Raw genomic sequence first — 21,718 nt, 5'->3', positions numbered from 1 at the left:
CCTTATTAAAATCTTCCTCCAGCCTTCTATTTTACCTAGAATTAAAATCAATTTCTTGCTGTGGCCTAGAAGGAGTGCCATAATCTCCTGCTTATATCTCAGACCAAATCCTGCTGTCTTTTCCCTTGGTCCTTTTTCTTTATCTTCCTGGAACTTTCCTCACACTCACCTTTGCACTTTGCTTGGGAATTTCTTCCCCTGGACCTTTCTGTGGTTGTCGTCTTCTCACCATTCAAGTTTCATCTCAAACATGGCTGCCCGTCACAGGCTGTTCATGATCATCCAAGTTCAAGTAGCCTCCACTCCAGCCACTATCCCATTACTCAGCTTCATTTTCTCCTATAGCCTAGCTCTATCTAAATATTATTTGGTTAGTGTGTGTGTGTGTGTGTGTGTGTGTGTTTAATCAGACTCCTCCCGTTAAAGCGTGTGTCCTTTGAAAGCAGGCAGATTGGTCATTTCTGTATCTTAAGGGAGTCATCACCAGCCTGGGCAACCCAGAGAGACTTTGTCTCTACTAAAAACTAAAAAAAACTTCACCAGGTGTCATGGCTTACACCTGTAGTCCCAGCTACTTGGGATGCTGAGGTGGGAGGATCACTTGAGCCCAGAAATTTGAGGCTGCAGTGAGCTCTGATCGTACCACTGCATTCCAGTCTGGGCAACGGAGTCAGACCCTGTTTCAAAAAAGTCATGCACATAGTAGGTGCTTTAAGAAAGGTGATGCACATAGTAGGTGCTTAATAAATATCTGTTAAACAAATGGATAAAGATTGGTTATGGGGATGAAATAAGAGAGTGCCATACATGATCGTGTATACAGACACAGTCATGCACATATGTGCGTTGAAACTGCCATGGTAAGAAATGCTATTGTAAATAGCTGGGAGCCAGACTTCCCATGACTCTCCAGTTGCATCAGGCCTCCCTTGACTATATTATGCTCCTGAGAAACTTTTTCTGCCTTTTGTTGAATTAAAATACTTTAACTTCTCAGCTATCTCATGGATCTTTGCTTCTGTTTTGCATCTGTTTCTTAGCAGCCTAGCTTGGCACATGGTGCTTTTTAGAGACATTTAGCATGTAAAGATATTTATAAAGGAGGGATTCTCTTCTATTTTTGCCCAGTCATCTGTTGGAGAGAGGGGGAGCAGCAAGCAGGCACACATGATTCATGCTCTTGCCTGGAGGCTGCTGCCCACCTCTAGCTTGAAAGAGTGGGGTGGCAAGAGCCCTCTGCATTCCAAGGCTGGTTCCTGTGAATGGAGCATCTACAGTGGTGGTTTGGCCAATCCCAACATTCTGTAATGGCCTCCTCTTTATGGTTCATATTTCCTAGATAGGTTAATATTATAGTTCCTTCCATCAGAATGTCCTTAAGTGTGGAGCTGCAAAGTTGAGGGGCACAGTTCATAAAACCATTTCTGACATCACTTCCAAGATTGAGGGCTGCCAAGACCACCTTTATCTTTGATAATTCACTAGAAACTCACAAAACTCACTGAAAGCTGTTACACCCACAGCTATGGCTTGTTATAGCTGAAAGATACAGACTAAAATCAGCCAAAAGAGGGACACATAGGCAGAGTCATGAAAGGTCCAAATGTGAGCTGCCAGTGGTCCTCTTCCTATGGAATCATGGACAGTGCCGCCACCTCAGCAACAATGGATGAAAATAAGCATGGAACTTTGCCAGCCAGGGAAGCTCACTGAGCCTTGGCATGCAGAGTCTTTTTTGGGTTCTGCTTTTGAGTTCTCACATGGCTGACCTCGGCTTCCAGGTCCTCTGGAAGTTGAGCTCATGCTATGTGATTCTAAGCCCCCATTCTAAATCACACTGTTAGACTCTCTGGTGTACCCAAGTCCCCCACAAGCAAGAAAACACTCCTATCTAGGCATGACATTCCCAAGGCTTAGTAAGACACCAAGGGCAAAGACCAGACTTCTTTTTGGGCAAGGTTTAATTCTTTACTATGTAAGAGCTCAACTTGATACTCTTTGCATGGATGACTTATGTAGATAGCAATGGTGCTGGCCCTCTTCTTGCTTCTAGTACCTGAATTCATCCATCAGTTCCACAAATATTTATTGATTGTGAGCTAGGTGCCAGGCTCTGTGCTCATTGCTAGGGATACAGTGGTGAAGGACATAGTTCATGCTATAAAAAGGCTGGGGAGACAAACAGGCAATTATTCTTATACATAATTATACTATCATGATGCTAGAAATGATACTAAAGGCTCTTGCTGCACAAGAGTGGCTGGCACAGTTGCTGGTGAAGACCTCCCAGGGTGGTAGTAGTTAGGCTGAGATTGGAAAGATGATTAGAAGTTGGCCAACCAGGGTGGAGTATGGGGGTAGGGAGGTAGTGTTTAGGTGGATGAATATCACATGTGGAGGTTGAGTGATGAGAAAGTTCTTTAGGATGGTAAGGAGCACCACATTTTCTTGGACACCAGAGCTCACAGGTGATTCTTCTTGAACATACAACCAATAAACACCCAAAGACTTTCTCATCTTGTATTAAGGCAGGTGGATTTTTTTTTTTTTTTTAAAGACTGAATCTCGCTCTGTTGCCAGGCTGGAGTGCAGTGGCGCGATCTCCGCTCACTGCAATCTCTGCCTCCCAGGTTCAAGCCATTCTGCCAAGGCAGGTGGATTTTGAAATCAAGAAAATGGGGTTCATGAGAGAAATTCTTGGCACCTGTTGCTGTCAGGAAGGCTTTTAGACTAAAAAGAGTGGAGCTAATGAAAGCAGTTGGATGGGGCAAGAGTATGAATATTGGCTTTCAGTGGCTTAGGGCAGCTCCAACTCCCCCAGAAATGACTCTTTGTTTACGGTGGGCTCAGGACTTCAGAGTGTGACCCAGAAGGTCCTCAGACCTGGTAAAAAGCATAGACTGGTGCTGTAGGCCAAAATACAAGGTTTATAAAAGCAGAAGGATTTCTGAGACATTTTGGACATGTGAGCAGGTGACTCATAGACATTCTAGAAACCATATTTCAAAGACAGTATTTTTGGCAGAATCAGATGGTTGCTTGGTGGTCCTTTCAGGGAGTTCCAGAAACAATATAAAGAAAATTAATAGAAACTAACAAATGGTAGGGAAAAAAGTTGGTGATACTTGCCAAAGGGTTACTATCTTTAATTCACAAAGATGACTTACAAATTAAGAAAAAGACAAAACACCCTAAAAGAAAAATGGAAGTGGAAAAATTAACATGTGATTAGAGAATAAAAATTCAATGGCTAATAAATGCCCAAGAAAATATTAAGCCCTGCCAATACCACAAAATATTTGAAATAAGACAGTGAAACTGACTGGGCACTGGCTTTTGCCTATAATCCCGTGCTTTGGGAGGCAGTGGCAGGAGAATTGCTTGAGGCCAGGAGTTTGAGACCAGTCTGGGCAATATAGCGAGACCCCCCCCTCTCTAGAAAAAATAATTTTAAAAAATGAGCCGGGCATGCTGGTGCATGCCTGTAGTCTGTTGCTTGGAAGCCTGAGGCAGGATCACTTGAGCCTAGGAATTTGAGGCTGCAGTGAGCTCTGATTGTGCCACGGAATTCCAGCCTGGGCAACAGAGCGAGATCCTATCTCTGGTTAAAAAAAAAAAAAAAAAAAAAAGAAAACAAAATCCATCAACTAGCACAAAAATGTTGTTGATGAGACTTTGCATTCTTATAATTGAGAAAAGCAAAATGAAAATTCAGTAAGCAAAACAGTGCAGTTGGAAGGAGCGCTAAGCCTCCCTACTTCATTTTGGTGAAGGCAGGGAGTCAGGAAGGAGTCTGGGGCTCCTCCTGTCTGTGTCCTCATTTTGTCTCCCCTCCCCACTGGTCCCGTTTTCCTGCAGGTGTGAGTGTGTCAGACCTCCTTCTGTTCTGAGTGGGAGGGAACTTGCTGTACTCTACAGAGCTGAGTTTGGGGAAAGACTGGCCCTTAAGCATCCTCCCACCCAGCCTTTACCCCCAGCTCTCTCTCCTTGTAGGACGCCTGATTTTCTTGGCAGAGGAGGAAGCTACCCTCCCTCTCCTTTCCCAGGGCTCTGTGGTAGGCAAGGCAGCCTCTTCCTCTGGGTCATCCAGCCTCCTGTAGGCCTGGGGCTTAGCAAAACAGGCAGGGAGAGGGAGACTCGGGACAGTCTTTTTTTTTTTTTTTTAACTCTCACCGTGAACAGTGTGAGGATGATGCCTTAGCTCCGTTGCTTTGCTCTCAGCCTTCACACTTGCTGGAGGAGAATCTCTGCTGAACCCTGTCATGTCTTGGATTTGTGTAATTGAGGGAGGCCTCCCGGGCAATTTAAGTAGGGATTTACTTATTCCTTGGGAGTGCTGAGCTCGTAGTGGAGAAATGGTCTACTCAGTAGTGTATTTACTCGACTTATCCTAACAAGAGCCTTTCCACTTGGGGTTGCTCTGTCCAACATCCCTTGGGACTTCCAGGGAAAGCCAAATATTCTTTGCTGCCCCTGCTTCTTTGACAATAAATGTAAAAAGTTTGAAAAAGTCCCATACTGGGGTTGTGTCCCCAGGGTCAAAGACCTCGAATCTCTCGTAAGAAGTAGAAGGCATCAAGAGGTCAAGTTCTGACTCCATAGTCTCAGGACACTGGGGGACTTGATTGCTGCCGTGTGCAATTGATGGTTTTGTAAGACAGATGTATTTAAAACCGTTTCATGGCATCTTGTAGCCTTTGGAATAAAATTCAACATCCTCACCACGGCCTGTGAAGAGACCCTGCATGATTTGGGCACTATGTGCTTTTTTGGGGCTTTGTTTGCTGTCATTTTCCTCCTTGTTCTTTCCAACCCCCGGGGTCTGTACTCATGTTTCCCTGTGCCTGGAAGGCTCTTCCCACTATTCTGCACTGGTTGATGACGACGACTTCAAAACTCGGCTTAAGGGTCATTTCTTTTGAGAGGGCTTCCTGACAGTCCTGCTAACCTTTTCCATAAGAGCCCTCATGTCATTAGCTGTACCATACCTTTAACTTGTATGTGTTCATTTTCATGGTTTTGTCTCTTCCATGAAATGGGTGCTCCGTGGGCGTGGGGCCTCTACTCTCTCGTACAACACCTGACACATGGGCCAACTTAAAAATACGAATGAATGAATGAATGGATAGCTCTCTAGGAATCAATTATGACTGTATCTTTCCCTGCCATCTCTCAGCTCTGTCTCACCTGGACCACCTGGAGAAACCTCTTGAATCCCATAATTTCAGTGCCCTTGTCTGTATCTGAGGCTATGGAAAAGCTCTCCACCCAAGCTCCAAGGAATCCTGCCCTTTTCCGCTCGTCCCAGATAAGCAAAGAGTTTTCAAGGCTAAGTTGCCAGTTACGTTGGCTTCCTCTGTTTGCTCTTGGGAGGATAGGATTTTGATTACAAGCGTAACAGCCTCCAATATTATTGAGCATCTACTGCACACAGGGCAGGTACTTTGCCTACATGATCCCTGATCTTCATAGTATCCCTACATGGTAGGTTTTATTATCCCCATGTTGCAAGTAAGCAAACAAAGGATTTCAGAGGTCAGTTTGCATCCTGGGCCACCTGACCCCAAGACTGGTGCTCTTTGTCCCCTATACATTGTGGTCTAGGTTTTGGAACACACACCGGCAAGCACACGGCCCTTCTCAAACTGTGACAATATGGTGCACTGAAAGACCTTGCTTTTTTAACAATCTAAGCTGATGGGCTGAGTTGTGAGGGTTATAAACTTGCAATTTCGTTTCATCTGGGGACTATTCTGGGTTTCTTCTGTCTGGAAAGAAGGTGGGCACAAAGGCTCTGTGAGGGATCATTACACCAGGGCAGAAACAGCTCACCTCTTGAGTGCTCATGTGCCATACACTGTGCCAAATGATTTATACATATAGCTTTATGTAACCCACAGAGCAGCTCTATTTGTATTATTATTTTGAACACTATTCTGCAAATGAGGAAACTGAGGCACACAGTAAGAAAGGGCAAACAGTGGAGGCTGGATGCAAACCCAAGTAGTCTGACTACATAGTTTGAAAGCTCAGCCACCAGGTACCTACCAACCAGCTAAATAGATCCTCACCATTCAAAGTGTGGTCCATGCACCAGCAGCTTTGACATCTTCTGAGAGCCTGAATGCAGAATCTCAGGTCCCTGCCAGACTGACTGAGTTAGAATCTGCCTCTTAATAAGATCCCTCGCTGATTCATGTGCATGTTAACGTTTGAGAAGCACTGCCCCAGAAATTCTACAAATATAAAGTAAGTGCCATTTTCCTGAAGTCAAAAGTGGGAGATTTAGGGCATCAGTGTTCTTAGAAACAACGTGCAACTTCAGTATCTTGCAGACTATGGCGTCGACGAGGAGCTGCTCCTTTGCTTGAAGGAATTAGTGATGACAAATTAATTTAGTATTTTCAACAAAAATAAAAGCAAGTTGAGCTTGCATAGTTGATCCAAGGCTTTAAAAAAAAGAGGCCGCTTCAGCCTGCAGGATGTTGTTGACAGAGTATTACATCTAAGCAAGCAGGGAGCCCTGAGCCAGGGTTGCTGAAGTGGCCCTGTTGAAGGTGAAGGTTTGGCAAACAGAATCTAGGGATTGAAAAAGTAACTCCTTCATTAAATCTGCCTGGAATTTACACATCTGCAAATGTGAGAGGATAAAAAGGACTTTTGATCCAAGAGAGATTGGCCCCATCTCCCTGTGCTGGGAAAATCTTTGATTTCCTTCTTTGATGTGAAGCATTGCCACTGCTGGCTATATATTTGCTCGTAGTCACTGGACAATTTATTCAGCTCTAGTTCTTTATTAGGTCCTCATGGCTGCTTTCTTAGACACAGGAATCCTTAAAAACAAGGAGAATTTTATATTTTTTAAATCTTTTCCAGCCTATAAATGCCCCAGGGACCTGGAGATGTACATGTGGACTTTATCAACGATGTGTGTCATTCTGTTTGAGTCAAAATAGTGAATGGTTGCATGGATGATAATTGATAATGTATATTCCAGAGTCATCTCATTTTTGGGGAAGGAATATGCTGATCGTGCGTCAATTTCCCTCAGGTTGGCTCTCCAGCAGGGGGCCCGAGAAAGTCCTGCACCCTTTTCTTTTTTTTTTTTTTTTTTTTTTTGAGACGGAGTCTTGCTCTGTGGCCCGGGCTGGAGTGCAGTGGCCGGATCTCAGCTCACTGCAAGCTCCGCCTCCCGGGTTTACGCCATTACGCCATTCTCCTGCCTCAGCCTCCGGAGTAGCTGGGACTACAGGCGCCCGCCACCTCGCCCGGCTAGATTTTTGTATTTTTTAGTAGAGACGGGGTTTCACCGTGTTAGCCAGGATGGTCTTGATCTCCTGACCTCGTGATCCGCCCGTCTCGGCCTCCCAAAGTGCTGGGATTACAGGCTTGAGCCACCGCGCCCGGCCAGTCCTGCACCCTTTTCATATTTCTTTGCTACTTCCTCTCATCTTGCCAAGTTACATTTAGCAGGATATTCATCTAATTCCTTTTTAAAAATTTTAATGCTCCCCATTTTTTGGGGGGAGACAAAAAGAGCCTTTTAGGAAATAAGCATCAGGAACTAACTAATCAAAGCAGAAACTTTCTGGGAGGAATCTGACAGCCGCATGTCTCTAATGACCTTCAAAAAGATCACATGCTCCAGGCAATTACAGGATTTGGGAGAAAATAGCTCATTCTGAATAGCCGAACCTGCTGCAATGTTCATAACTTTGCAGCCGTGCCCCTACCTCCCCGCCTTTGTAACTTCCTTACCCAGGAGTCTCCTGAAAGATTTCACTTGGGTTAAAACTCCTCCAGCTTTAACAAACTGCAAAGGGGACAGCTGATGCTAAAAAAGGGGATCTTGTGCACAGTGCCAGGTTTCTCCTGTAGCCAGAGTTTTTTTGGCTCTGGCTACAGAAGGTGCATAATGCATTCTGACTCATGGCCAAATATTATCAGGGGACTTTGCTCCTCAAGCTCTTGAATATGGGTGCAGCTGGAAAAATAACCTATTTGTCAATAGGTTACCAGTTTCACAGCTGGTATTGCCCAGAAGGGCACTGAATAAAATTCAGTGGGATCCATGCTGCTTGGTGCTTAAAGTTGATCTGACGTGAAGCCTTTGTGAAAAGAGTATTCAGGAACCCAGAAGCAATCTTTTCCTTTATTTTAATTAGACCATGCTTCTCTCTTGTTTGCAGGGCTTTATGAGATTTTATGCAGACTTTTAATGTTTTTGCCTGTCAGTATTTCCATTATTTGAAATCTTTCATATTAAGTAAAATTAGCCAAGGCCAGTGCTATATCAAAGTATCAAAAGTTTTAGCATTTGCTCACCCTCGTTTCCCAGGGAGAACAGATTTCTTACATGATTGCCTGTATGCTTTGCTATGAGTCATAGTTTAGAGAAACCCCCCACGTTCCTGTGCAATGAAAGAAGCAGCATAATGATCTCAACTCAGGCAGAATGGCCTGGAAACGCACGATATGTGGCTGCACCCAGTCGTTGCCTTTGCTTTGCTTGTGTTGGAGATCTCTTGCATTGGTATTGTGAAAATAGATGATGAGCTTGTGCCTTTGTGACCTTGTTTCTTGAGACCTGCCTGATTTCCATGGTCACAAGAACACAGAGAAAGATGCGTGGGCCCTCGGGGGCTCTGCCTGACACTGTTGTGAGTGATTCCAGAGGAGAAAGCTATGGGGTAATCTTTGGATGTCATTCTGAAAAGCCCCAACTTCTTCCCCATAACAGCTTCTAAGCTTAAGGACCAAGAGTTATCCTCTAAAAAGGTGTCTGCAAACAAGGTAGGTGACTTTCCCCCAGTGTGTCCAGGGGTGTGAGCCAATACATGGGGCAAAATGATTAGGGCACCTCCTGGGTCTTGGAAGTGGTTTCCTTCTTGTAGCTCAATGTAACTCTGCCTGTGGTCGATGTCACTCAGAGTCAGGGGTAGGAGTGTGTGTGAGACAGCATAGTAGAGATGCCAATCTTTGTGGTTGCCCCACCCTTCTTGCTGTGGATTGCTGCTTTGACCAAGAATGTTGGACTGATTATATACAGTCCTCAGTCTGACATTTGACCTCTGTGGCTGGGTTTGAAAGGATAAGCTTGAATGTGGGCTTTTGAATTAGAAATAGAATAGGATTTTTCAGTTAGCATTGTAGATACAGGGGCTGAAAAGATACCATGATGAGCTGAAGCTGGGGAGGATCAGGGGACACCTGTGGGAGGAGGACTATGTGGGGAAGACTAGAGGGGAGTGGAAATAGGGTACCATGGGGTGGGGGAGTAGGGAGAGAATATGAAAGCTTCTGGTGGCAATCTGTATGTGTCCTTACAATAAACAGTTTCTCTTGAACTAACAGGAGTGGGTCTCTTTCCTTGACCATGCGGAAGACCTAATAGAAGAAAGGAGACAAAGAGATCACAGGTGTCTTCCAGAGAGAAGATCTGTTTTCCTGTGTGTTTTAATGTGGAATCTCTTTCTGGTCTGCTTACCCACGCTTTGTCCCCTGCATCCACCCCCCTTGTATATTTTTTCCTTAGTGAAAAAAAAAAAAAGTAGAGATCATTTTAATACAGAGGTAAAATTCCAAGGCCTCCCCAGAAAACTGTTTAGTAAATGAGGAAGCTAAGAAAAAGGGCCACTGGCTTTAAAGCCCAGTAGGGTTAAATAGGAGGAGGAGAACCGAGAAAGTTATAAAATGATTAATTGGTCAAGTTGGGGTGGGAACCTTAGGTTATATCAAGCTCTTTTAACCTTGGCACTATGGACATTTTGAGCAGGAGAATTCTTTGCTGTGGGAGGGGCTTTTTTGTGCATTGTAAGACATATGGCAACATCCCTGGACTCGGTCCACTAAATGCCAGTAGCAGTCCATAGTTGTGACAACAACAAATGTCTCCAGCCATAGTCAAACATTCCCTGGTGGTAAAAATCTCCCCCAGTTGAATGTAAATTTGTTCAGCCATTGTGGAAAGCAGTGTGATCATTCCTAAAAGAACTTAAAACAGAATTACCAATCAACCCAGCATCTCATTATGGAATATATACCCAAAGTAATATAAATAATTATATAAAGACATATGCATACATATGTTCATTGAAGCATTATTCACAATAGCAAATACATGGAATCCACCTATATGCCCATCAATGGTAGACTGGATTCAGAAAATCTAGTGTATATACAGCATGGAATACTACACAGCCATAAAAAGAATGAACTCAAGTACTTTTCAGCGACATGGATAGAGCCAGAGGCCATTATCCTTAGCAAACTAACACAGGAACAGAAAACCAAATACTACCTGTTCTCACTTATAAGTGGGAGCTAAACAGTGAGAACACAGGGACACAGGGAGGGGAACAACAGAAAAATAGTTCTAATTGAGGGCGGAGGGTGGGAGGAGGGAGAAGATAAAAAACTACCTGTCGGGTACTATGCATATTACCTGGGTGACAAAATAATCTGTACACCAAATCCTTGTGACATAGTTTACCTATAACCTGCATATGTAACCCTGAAACCTAAAATGAAAAAATAATCTTTCCCAGTTGAGAACTACGGGGTTGGACAAAAAGCCGCCTTCCTTCCTTTCTTGAATGAGGCTTTTGTTTGTTTGAATCTACTGATTACGAAGTGCTGTGGAGGCTACAGGGATGACTAAAGCACAGTCTCTTACCTGTATGAATTAACAGGTTCCTGGAAAATATTAAGCATGAAAACAACTGATCAAATAAAGCTGAAAAATACCTTCTTGGTGTTGAGGAACAGCAAAGATATCCACCTGTGTCATGGGTAAAGCTCATTCAAATTCAAAGTGTAATGAGGATCTAACCTGAGGTTCCCACCCACCTTGATCAATTATTTTATAACTTTCTCCATCTTCCTCTTCCTACTGAACTCTACTGGGTTTTAAAGCCATTGGGCCTTTTTTTTCTTAGCTTTGTAATTCAAAGGATAATGGTAGATGCTGTAATAAATAAGCCCTCAAGTATCAGTGGTATAACATAGTAGAAGTTTGCTTCCTGCTTATGTAATCATGTTCCTGGTTGGTCAACAGCTTTCCTATGGCCATGCAGTGATTCACGGACCCAGATTTCTGCCATATTGTGGCTCTTCCAATCCCACTAGATCTCCCTGTCTTTTCTTTCTGATCAGCAGGAAAAAAAGGAGAAAATATGCCCCTTTCTTAAGAGTCCTGGCCTTAATGAGACTTTATGCTGATCTTCCATTAGAAAGGACAATTGGACCACTGACAATTTCCGATCAAGTAGAATAAATCAATATTGAATGGCTTATCTTGGCTCAAATTCTGTGACAGTCTCTGGTTATGAAAATTTACCATCAGGATCCTGTTCATGTAGGACACTTTCTTCAGTAGCAGGGAGAGTTTTGCAGAATTCTCTTTCTGCACAGTTTAAGGTGGAGCTGGGAAAAGAACCCAAGTTTTTAGATACAGCAGTCTGTTTGCTACTTGCATCTTTTCTTCTACTCCATACCAGGACTGGAAGACATAGATTGTGCCTAATTTCTGTATCCTAAGTACATACCAGAGGATTGGGCATGTAAAATATTTTCAGAAGGGATGAATGGATGAGAAATATTGTTCACAGGCTTAGAAGTGTACACTCAAGGAAGATTTTACTTGTTAACCTGAAAATTGCAACACAGGTGCTTGTAGAGCTGTACCCACAGCAATACATTGATGTCGCAAGTATCAGGGCAGGAGAAACTACAGTTGCTGCATGGGGTGGGGTGGGGATGATGGTAGTTTCCTTTATTAGCCAGAGATATAAGTGACAGAAGTCTAAATGAGAACCTCAAGCCAAATAGGGACATTTGTTTGATCAGGTAACTAAAAAGTTCAGGGTATCTGGCTTCTAGCAGGGCTGAATACAGATATATAACAATGTCATCAGGAACCTCTTCCTGTACCTGAGCTCCACTTTCCTCTGTCAGACTCAGTCTTTGGCAGATTCTCCTTAGCCACAACAGATGTTTATCCTTCAGTTTGGCCACCTCAGAAGGAAGAGAGGCTCCAGAGAATGCCCCAAGATTATCACTGGCTGGTCCAGTGCCATGTGCTCATCTCTGCACGCATCGCCATGGTCTCCCTCTCATTGTTCAGGTCACTTGTGCAGCATTAGCACAAGGGGTGCCCAGTCCACAGGGATAAAGAGGCAAGCAGGGATAATTCTTCAGTAAAAAACTAGAATGGATGCTGGATGAGGAAAGATATTCTGTGTCCACTATATTTCCATTCTCCTTATGGAGTGGACCTGTGCATTTTTTATCTTAATACTCATTTACATTCTTCTGGTAATTGTATGTAATCTCTGTTAAGCCCTCTTCCCCAGCTGTAGCCTGTGAGCTTTTTGTAGAGATTACTCCTGGTGCAGAGGTATAGCATATGGTTCAGTCCTGGACCACTGGGGTCATTATATGCTCCTGGTCCCTGTGAACAGTTTGGGGATGGTTATCTGGTCCAGGAAGACCCAGTGAGGTGAAATGAGACTTTAGCTCAAACTTGAGTAAGAGAGATTGTTTTAAAAATTAACTTTTTATTATGATGATTTTCCAAAATGCATGAAAATAGAGGTAACTCTAATCATAAGCAGACATAACTCTCCTATACTCACCATCCAGCTTCAGCATTTATCAAGTCAAGGACAATCTTACTTCATTTTATAACCACCCACAGTAGATTATTTTGGAGCAAATTCCCAACATCCTATCATTTCATGTCTATACTTTTCAGTATGTTTCTCTAAAGATAAGAGCTCTTGGGGGAAAAGACTTAGTATTTTCTATTAAAAGTGAATCTGAAAAGATGTAGGGAATAAAATCACTGCTACCATCTTGCTTCCACTTGGAGCCAACAATTGGAGCCAACAACTGGAGCCAACTGTGTGGCAGCAGAACAGCAAGAAGGAGGAACACGAAATCCAGATGACAGATTTTGGGTCCTGAATTCACCTGTGCATGGAGTAAGCTTAACTACTTTTTTTTTTTCAGTCACGTGAACTGGAATATTCCCTGTAGCTATGTTGTTGATGCCCCGCTCATATCCTCTTGGCCCACCCTGTGGGTCACCTGAAGCTTAGATGGACAGTTCCCAACACAGTGATGGCTTCTCACCTCAAGCACAGGCATCTCTCTGCCTAAGAACGTTCTCTGGCCATAAGATTGTGCTTGGCTCCTGCAATGGCAAACCTGAAGTGGCAGGGGATAAATAAATGCCCCCCAGAACTGTCTTTAACAATGAGGGATATAAGTTGGCATACCCTGGCTTCTTTGCTGCTCAGGGAGACAGCAGTGAGTACTGAGGTGTGTCCTACACTGTTACTGGAGGGCCCCGTTGGGCTTGAATCCCCATTGTCCCCAACAGGAACCTTCCCATGAATTTCCCTGCCGCTGGCTTCTTTTCCTTTCCTGTCTTATTTTTCTACTTCCTCACCATACTTCTGTGATGACCTCCCAACTAAACCATGTCCCCCCAGTTTCTTGCTTTAGGGTCTGCTCTAAAGTAAAACCTAACTGAAGTCATTCCCCTTTCCTTCGTTTTGTGTAAGCTTCCATGGTTCTATTTCTTTAAAAAAATTTTTATTTTAAGTTACGGGATACATGTACAGAATGTGCAGGTTTGTTACCTAGGTAAACATTTGCTATGGTAGTTTGCTGCACCTGTCAACCCATCATCTAGGTATTAAGCCCCACATGCATTAGCTGTTTATCTTGATGTTCTCCCTTTCCCACCCCCAACAGGCCCTGGTGTGTGTTGTTCCCCTCCCTGTGTCCGTGGGTTCTCATTGTTCAGCTCTCACTTATGAGTGAGAACATGTGGTTTTTGGTTTTCTGTTACTATGTTGGTTTGCTGAGGATGATGGCTTCCAGCTTCATCCATGTCCCTGCAAAGGACATGATCTCTTTCCTTTTTATGGCTGCATAGTATTCCATAATGTATGTGTACCACATTTTCTTTATCCAGTCTATCATTGATGGGCATTTGGGTTGATTTCATGTCTTTGTTATTGTGGATAGTGCTGCAATAAACATACATGTGCATGTATCTTTATGACAGAATGGTTTATATTCCTTTAAGCATATACCCTGTAATGGGATTGCTGGGTCAAATGGTATTTCTCGTTCTAGATCCTACAGGAATCACTACACTGTCTTCCACAATGGTTGAACTAATTTACATTCCCATCAACAGTGTAAAAGTGTTCATGGTTCTATTTCTGGTAATTCTTTTTTTTTTTTTTTTAAGTCCTGTGTAATTATGCTCCATATTTCCATCCCCAGTATTTGCTTGAGAAATGAAATAATGAATACTTCTGGGAAATGGCGACCCACGCCACCATACCCCATTCACACAAAATGTTTTCAGCCTGAGAATCCAGTTACAGAAGCCAAGTTGGGTATCAGGAATATCTGATTTGCACTAAATTTCACCTGCAGGATTATAAAATTCAGGTGCTGTTGCCTTGGGCACAACTGCTCCGCTCCGATAAGTAGAGTGGGTGCCCCAGCAGCCTGACCTGTTGGTTCAGATAATGATTTATGGGGGGGTGCAGGCCCCAGGGTGTGCACATGGAAGGATGCTCTGCTTATCCCCCTCCAGGTAGGTTTCTGGCATCTAAGACAAGGGAGGAGTGGGGACAACAAGGAGAGCTGCTGTCTCTTCCTGTTCAAGCATCTCTCCGACTACCTACAAATGAAAACATACAAGCACTATGTCGATAGTAAAGCAAGTAACTTTAAAGAAGGCCCCCAGAAACACTTCACTAATTGGAGACCAGTTCTCCAGCATTTTGAAACCATAAGGAAATTACAAAGTAAGCTGGAAAAAAAAAAAAAAAACTTAGATCACGCAAAAGAGTGGTAAACAAAGTCCATGCACTCTACTCAAAGGAGAGCCCTCTTAAGACTCTCTCTCCGGGCTAGTTTACTTTTACTTTATACACAATTGCTACAGAATGTTGAAAGCAGCACATTTTAAGCAGGGAAGGAACACACACAGCAAGGACTGCAAACCCCCCAAAATTAAATGAACCCAGACAATAATTTTAAACAAGTGAAAGAGGCCAGTCGATGGATCAATGCCATGGGGGAGCGTGGGTGTAGTGTTGATAGTTCTTCCATGTTTTCAGGAAGAAACTGAAAATTGGAATTTTAAGTGAAATAGCCTTAGTTTTACATAGAAAATATCTAAACAAAAAATTTTAAACAGCATGCACACCTGGCACATCGGGGGCGTGACTTTGCCCCATTAAATGAAGCATAAATTCTCTATTTTGCCAGTGTTCCTACTTGGCTCATGTAGGACACTTTAATTTGTGATTCTTTAGTTATTAGATCACTAGACTTTTGAGCACAGGCTTTGGGCTTTGTTTGCCTTCTTGGGAAATACTGTCAGAGAAATCAATGGGTTCATAACCTTTTGCAGAAGTCATTCTTATTTTGGTTGAGTGGGCAGTGTTCTTAGCTACCCAAAACAAACTAGCTATTCACATCCTGGGATCGATGGGACTGGTGCCTGGGGGTTTCTGGGGACACAGAGGATACATCTTCCTCCTCCCTCTCTTGTGTTTACACAATCTGCTTTCAAAGGTTACGATTCCTCTGTGGGTGACTGGCCTACAGCATCTGCCTTGTTTGCTTGATTTGGTTCATCTCATCCAAGCTGGCACCTTCGAGTCTGGGGTCTTTTTGGCTTTGCCCACACGTAATCTCTTGGGTGGATCAAAACCTCTTCAACTCTCTCTGTCTCCAAGCAGGTTCCCCTGTGGGGCTTTTCTAAGAGTGTTTAGCATTGGCATTGCTGCAGAGCACAGTCCCATTGTGTGGTTTTATGAAGGATTTGTTTTATTTTTTAATTTATTTTTTATTTTTGTGTCTTTAGAGGTAGAGTCTTGCTCTGTTGCCCAGGCTGGAGTGCAGTGGCATGATCATAGCTCACTGCAGCATCGAACTCTGGCTCAGACAATTTTTCCTGACTCAGCCTTCAGAGTAGCTGGGACTACAGACACACACCACCATGCCCGGCTAATTAAATCTTTTTTTTCTTTCTTCCTATTTTTTTTTTTTAAACGAGGGTTTATGTTATCCAGGTTGGTCTTGAACTCTTTGCCCCAGCCTTCTGAGTAGCTGGGATTACATGCGTGAGCCACTATGCCCAACTAAGGTTAAAAATCTGTTTTTTTTTTTGAGATGGAGTCTTGCTCTGTCACCCAGGCTGGAGTGCAGTGGCACAATCTCGTCTCACTGTAGGCTCCACCTCCCAGGTTCACGCCATTCTCCTGCCTCAGCCTCCCCAGCAGCTGGGACAACAGGCGCATGCCGCCACGCCTGACTAATTTTTTTGTATTTTTAGTAGAGATGGGGTTTCACTGTATTAGCCAGGATGGTCTTGATCTCCTGACCTTGTGATATGCCCGCCTCTGCCTCCCAAAGTGCTGGGATTACAGGCGTGAGCCACCGTGCAGGGCTAAGGCTAAAAATCTTAAGATACCCTTCAAGATTCTACTCCTCAAGGTCATGAAATAGTCTTTTACATAAAAAGCTAATTTACCATAAAAGTGTATAGCTAGGTATAAAACATATATTTAAATCATTAATTAATAACTCCAAGAAATGCAAGAAACAAAAACATTGAGTTTTTCTGTTTTATTTTTGCTTATCAAATAAGAAAACTGTAAGAGAAGAATAACATACAGAAAACAGTTAACTCTACCTATACTGCCAATGGGTATATATTAGTACAACCTTTCCAAAAATAATACGGCAATATATACTCAAAACCTTTTATTGTGCGGAGCTTTTGACCTAGGAATCTATGTCTACATTTAATGAAGTTAATTCAAGGAAAATAATTATGAGTGGACCCCTAAAATTATGCAAAGGGGTTTCATCAGTGTTAGTAGCAATAGAGGCCAACTGGGAACAACTTAAATGTCAAGAAACTACTGAATGATCAAATGTATTATGGTACACCATTGTACAATGAAGTATTATACAACCATTATAGATCATGTTGTAGAAGAATTTTTAATGAATCTGGAAAGGAGTCACTATATTTTTGTTTTTTTTTGTTTGTTTGTTTGTTTTTTTTTTTTTTTTGAGACGGAGTCTCGCTCTCTCACCCAGACTGGAGTGCAGTGGCCGGATCTCAGCTCACTGCAAGCTCCGCCTCCCGGGTTTACGCCATTCTCCTGCCTCAGCCTCCAGAGTAGCTGGGACTACAGGCGCCCGCCACCTCACCCGGCTAGTTTTTTGTATTTTTAGTAGAGACGGGGTTTCACCATGTTAGCCAGGATGGTCTCGATCTCCTGACCTCGTGATCCGCCCGTCTCGGCCTCCCAAAGTGCTGGGATTACAGGCTTGAGCCACCGCGCCCGGCCGTCACTATATTTTTGTGACCTTTCTTTATTATGAAAAATTTCCCCCAAAATAAAAAAACCCATAAATTGGAAAAAAAAAATAGTCTTTTAAATTTGTTAAAAAGTAATGCTGAGTGTATATTATTTTCATCTGGTCCCAAGAGTGTTATATGGTAATTGTTTTAAAATACAGAATAAAATTAAAATTATCAATAACGCTGTCACACATATTAATAATGGCATTTTCCCCTTTATTTCCTTCTATGTATATATATGTGTGTGTGCATTGATGTGCATGTGTATGTATGTGTATGTATAGAAGTACATAAGATATAAATATATTCACACATATTTGTAATTGCACACAATTTATACATGCAGTAGTATATAAACTGCATGTTTCACTTGCTATCAAAATCTCTGGAAGCATAATTTTTATTTATTCCGATTATTTAATACACAGTGATGCAACTGTGATCCCAAAATGTGCTAAGTTAAAGCTTTCAACTGCAGTTGAGAAGAGGGCAGGAACGGTATAGAGGGACAGTCGCGAGTCAGGAATGACGGGCAGGTGGCCATGACCAGGGCAACCTCCTTCCCAGGGCCAGGGTTAGGGGAATGGCCTGAGGAGCAGGACCCAAGGCTAGCCCAGGGCCGGGGAAGGGGCAGAGACCTCCCCTTGGCCTAGGTCAGGAGCTCAGAAGTACCACATGGATGAGAGGGCAGCAGCCTGGGAAGGGCCAGAGGCAGGGAGGCCATTTCCTGAGGGGCTGGGGGCAGGGAGGTGCCCTGCAGGAGAAGCCAGGAGGGGCCTCCTATCACTAGGGTGGGGGCCATGCTGGAGTATGCTGCAGCAAGAAAGACCTGAGGCAGGTGCAGGGTCTGATAGCCCAGCTGGCTGGGCTGGGGGGCGCTTCCAGACAACCTGGCCCTGGGAGCAGTCCTGACTCTGCAGGGGATGCCCAGCGAGGGGCCGCAGAGCCCTCAGGACCTCTCTTCTCTCCTTGGAAAGGAGCTGGGGAACTCATAGTGCAAATCTGTGGACCACTCAGTTATGGAGAGAGGCTGTGCCTGAAGGTGGACACTGGGTTGTGCCCCCTCCCCCACCTCAGCCTCCACTGCTGTCCTCAGTACAGCTGCTTCTGGTAAGAGTGCAGGCCAAGGACGCCACACCTCCATGTGGGCTGACATGGTCCACTTCTAAAACTTGAGCTCTCCTAAGTACATCATGGGCCGAAGGACAGACAGGCTGCGGGCCCCGATATCCTGGCAGCTGTGCTGGATGCCTGCTATGAGTAGGGCACGAACTTCTGAATGGACCCTTTGTCCTGGATGGAGCCCAAGACACCCTGCACGATCTTTACCTTAACTTCCTCGCTGCAGTATCGTTTCTGGCTGCTGCTGCTCTTCTCCATGGCATCCAGCAAGCTCATGCCCCGGTACTTCTTGAGCTGTACCCCACCTGAGAAGTACTCACTAGGGGCCTCCATGGTGGCAGCCATCAGGGAGCCCATCATCACTGGAGGCTCCAAGGGCCAGGGCCTTGACCACGTGCCCCACGGTCTGGATGCCACATCGGCTATGATGGACACACCAAAGTGCTGGGCATACTCAGCCACCTTATACACAGCAGTGTCATGGGGCTGACTGCAGGCCATCACTTCCTGGGTGATGCAGATGGAGCCACAGCCCATGCCCACGTGCAGTCGCTCCACACCAGCATCAATCAGATTCTTGGCCTGGGCTGCTGTCACCACATTCCTCCCAATCATCTGGAGGTGGGGGTACTTCTGTTTGATGTAATGCACCATGGTGATTTGATACACCGAGTTCCCTTGGGAGGAGTCCAAGACTATGACGTTGACGCCTACCCAGGTGAGCAGGACCGGGCAGTATTTGTCATCCTCATGGGTGCTCACAGCTGCCCAGTGCAGCAGCTGCTTGTGGGAATCCTTGGAGATCAGAGGGTAGTCTCGGTTCTTCAGGTTGGTGTGGGCGATGATGGCCACTAGTTCATGGCAATCATTGACTATAGGCAGCTTCCCTTTCTTGCTACGCTGAAGGATCTCATTTGCCTCTTTCAATGTCACACCTGCTGGAGCCACCATGGGCTTGATCCTTGGCTTTATCACCTCACTGAGGAGGGTGGTGTGGTCCTCCTCAGCAAGAAAGTCGATGTCTTGGGAGGTGACAATGCCCACCAACTTGCTGCCCATGGTGCCCATCTCAGTGATGGGAATGCCAGAGAAGCTATGCCGGATCTTGGCCTCCAGCTCATCACCCACAGTGTGCGAGGGGCTCAGCACCGCGGGGTCCGTGATGAAGCCCTGTTCAAACTTCTTGACCTTGTGTACCTCGTTGGCCTGGAACCCTGGGATACAACTGTGGTGAATGAAACCAGTACCTCCCATCACAGCCATTGCTATGGCCCTGTCGGCCTCTGTCTCAGTGACCATGGGGGGAGATCAACGGTGTCTTCAGCGTGATCTTCTGGGTCAGGGCTGAGGTCAGGTCTACCTCATCAGCTATGAAGTCTATGAACCCTGGGAGAATCAGGAAGTCGTTGTGGGTGAGGCCATAGGTGCTGATGAAGAACTGCTGTGTGGTGAGCCGGTCCTCAGGCACGTAGCTGGTGCCACAGCTGGTCAGGTAGTCCGCCATGCTGCTGCGAGACCCTGCGACTCGACATAAACCCCCGCGCGGCCGCCTGCCGCTGCCGCCTTCGCTGCTGCTGCTGACGCTGTGGGCCAGGGGACTGTAATCATATTTTTAATGCCCATGTAAGGTCAAATCATAATGATGCTTATTTAACCACTTAGTTTTGGGTGCCTTGGTCACTTTCATGGAAACTTTTACTAATATAAATAACACTGTGATAAACATCTCTGTGCATAAACCTTTATATTTACTGTTATTTTCTCAGCAGAGATTCCTTTTAGAAATGGAATTGAACCAATCCCTTGAAAGCCTCCAAACTGTCTCATTTCAATCAGTTCTTTTAAGAGCTGAAGAAAGAGTATGCTTAGCTCCACTAAATTGGTCAAGCTGATAAACTAGTTTTTTCTTGATTTTTTTTTTCTCTGAAGGAATTAGGTTAAGAAAAGTTAGTTTAACACATACATCCCTGAATAGCAGAAACTTAATCCACTACAGATGTACTTCTTACTCATCTGAAGTCGAACGCGGATGTTTGCATTCAGAGGGTGGCCCTCTGACAAGGGACGATTCAGGGGCTCACCTCCTTTCATCTTTTGGCTCTGCCACCTTCAACATGTGGCTTCTAAGGCAACTGAGTTCATCTGCATTGAACCGTAAAAGGAGTGGAGCCTGGGAGGTTTTTTATGGACTAAATATTCCTAGGAAGAAAAGGGAGTAAGATTTATGATCACTTATCCAGATCCTGCTACACAATTTCTCCTTATCTCATACTTGTAGTCCGTCAGCAAATCCTGTTGTTTTTATCTTCGAAATATCCCTTGACTCACCCACCTTTCTCCCTTTCCCATGCACTCCCCCAGTCCTGGCTGGTGCCATCACTCCCCTGGATCACTGCAATAGCTTCCTCACTGATATTTCTCTTCCACTTTGCCCTTGCTTCTCCATATTCTGTTAATAAATCTTTATTAAAACAAACAGTCCCATGACATTCCCCAGGTAAAAACCATGTAATAACGTCCATTAGAATTTGTTAAAAAATCCAAACTATTTACCAATCCAAACTATGAAGTCCTGTGTGATCTAGCCTTGTCTATTTTCCAATGTCATCCATTACTACGTTCCCCTAACTTGTTAAATGCTATTCCAGATGGTCTCCATTCACCTTTTCAAATTTGCCAAGCTCTTTTTTACCCTGTAACCTCTGAGTGTGCCACTCCCTTTGCCCAAAACTTTCTTTTTGTTCTTCACTTGACAGATTTCAGTTTTTATTTAAAATTGTTTTTATTTAAAAAGTTATTTTTATTTTTTGTGGCTACATAGTAGGTGTATATATGGCGTACATGAGGTATTTTAATACAGGCATGTAATGTGAAATAATGACATCATGGAGAATGAGGTCTCCATCCCCTTGAGCATTTATCCTTTGTATTACAAACAATCCAATTATATATTTTTGTTATTTAAAAATGTACACTTAATTCATTATTGACTATAGTCACCCTGTTGTGCTATTAAATAGTAGGTCTTATTCATTCTTCCTTTTTTTTTGTAGTCTGTTTATTTCTTGTTCTTTGGATTTCAGCTTACCTTTATGGTGTGAACCCACTTGGTTGTAATGCATTGCCTTTTGATATATTTTTCTATTTGATCTCATATTTTGTGGGGGCACTTTTGCATGTATG

General features: G+C 44.0%; 1 protein-coding gene and 1 pseudogene across 1 annotated transcript in view; one reads left to right on the top strand and one right to left on the bottom strand.

Moving 5' to 3' along the window:
• The window catches only part of GRIN2A (glutamate ionotropic receptor NMDA type subunit 2A), a 423,682-nt gene that overhangs the window by 52,779 nt on the left and 349,185 nt on the right, over positions 1 to 21,718 (top strand). The gene's annotated exons all lie outside the window — the stretch shown is intronic.
• Positions 18,506 to 20,042, bottom strand: LOC104667723 (annotated as a pseudogene).

The sequence above is a fragment of the Rhinopithecus roxellana genome, chromosome 20 (assembly GCF_007565055.1).
Source record: "Rhinopithecus roxellana isolate Shanxi Qingling chromosome 20, ASM756505v1, whole genome shotgun sequence".
Classification (NCBI taxonomy): domain Eukaryota; kingdom Metazoa; phylum Chordata; class Mammalia; order Primates; family Cercopithecidae; genus Rhinopithecus; species Rhinopithecus roxellana.
Note: the sequence above shows the minus strand (reverse complement) of the source record. Positions and strands in the feature narration are given on the sequence as shown.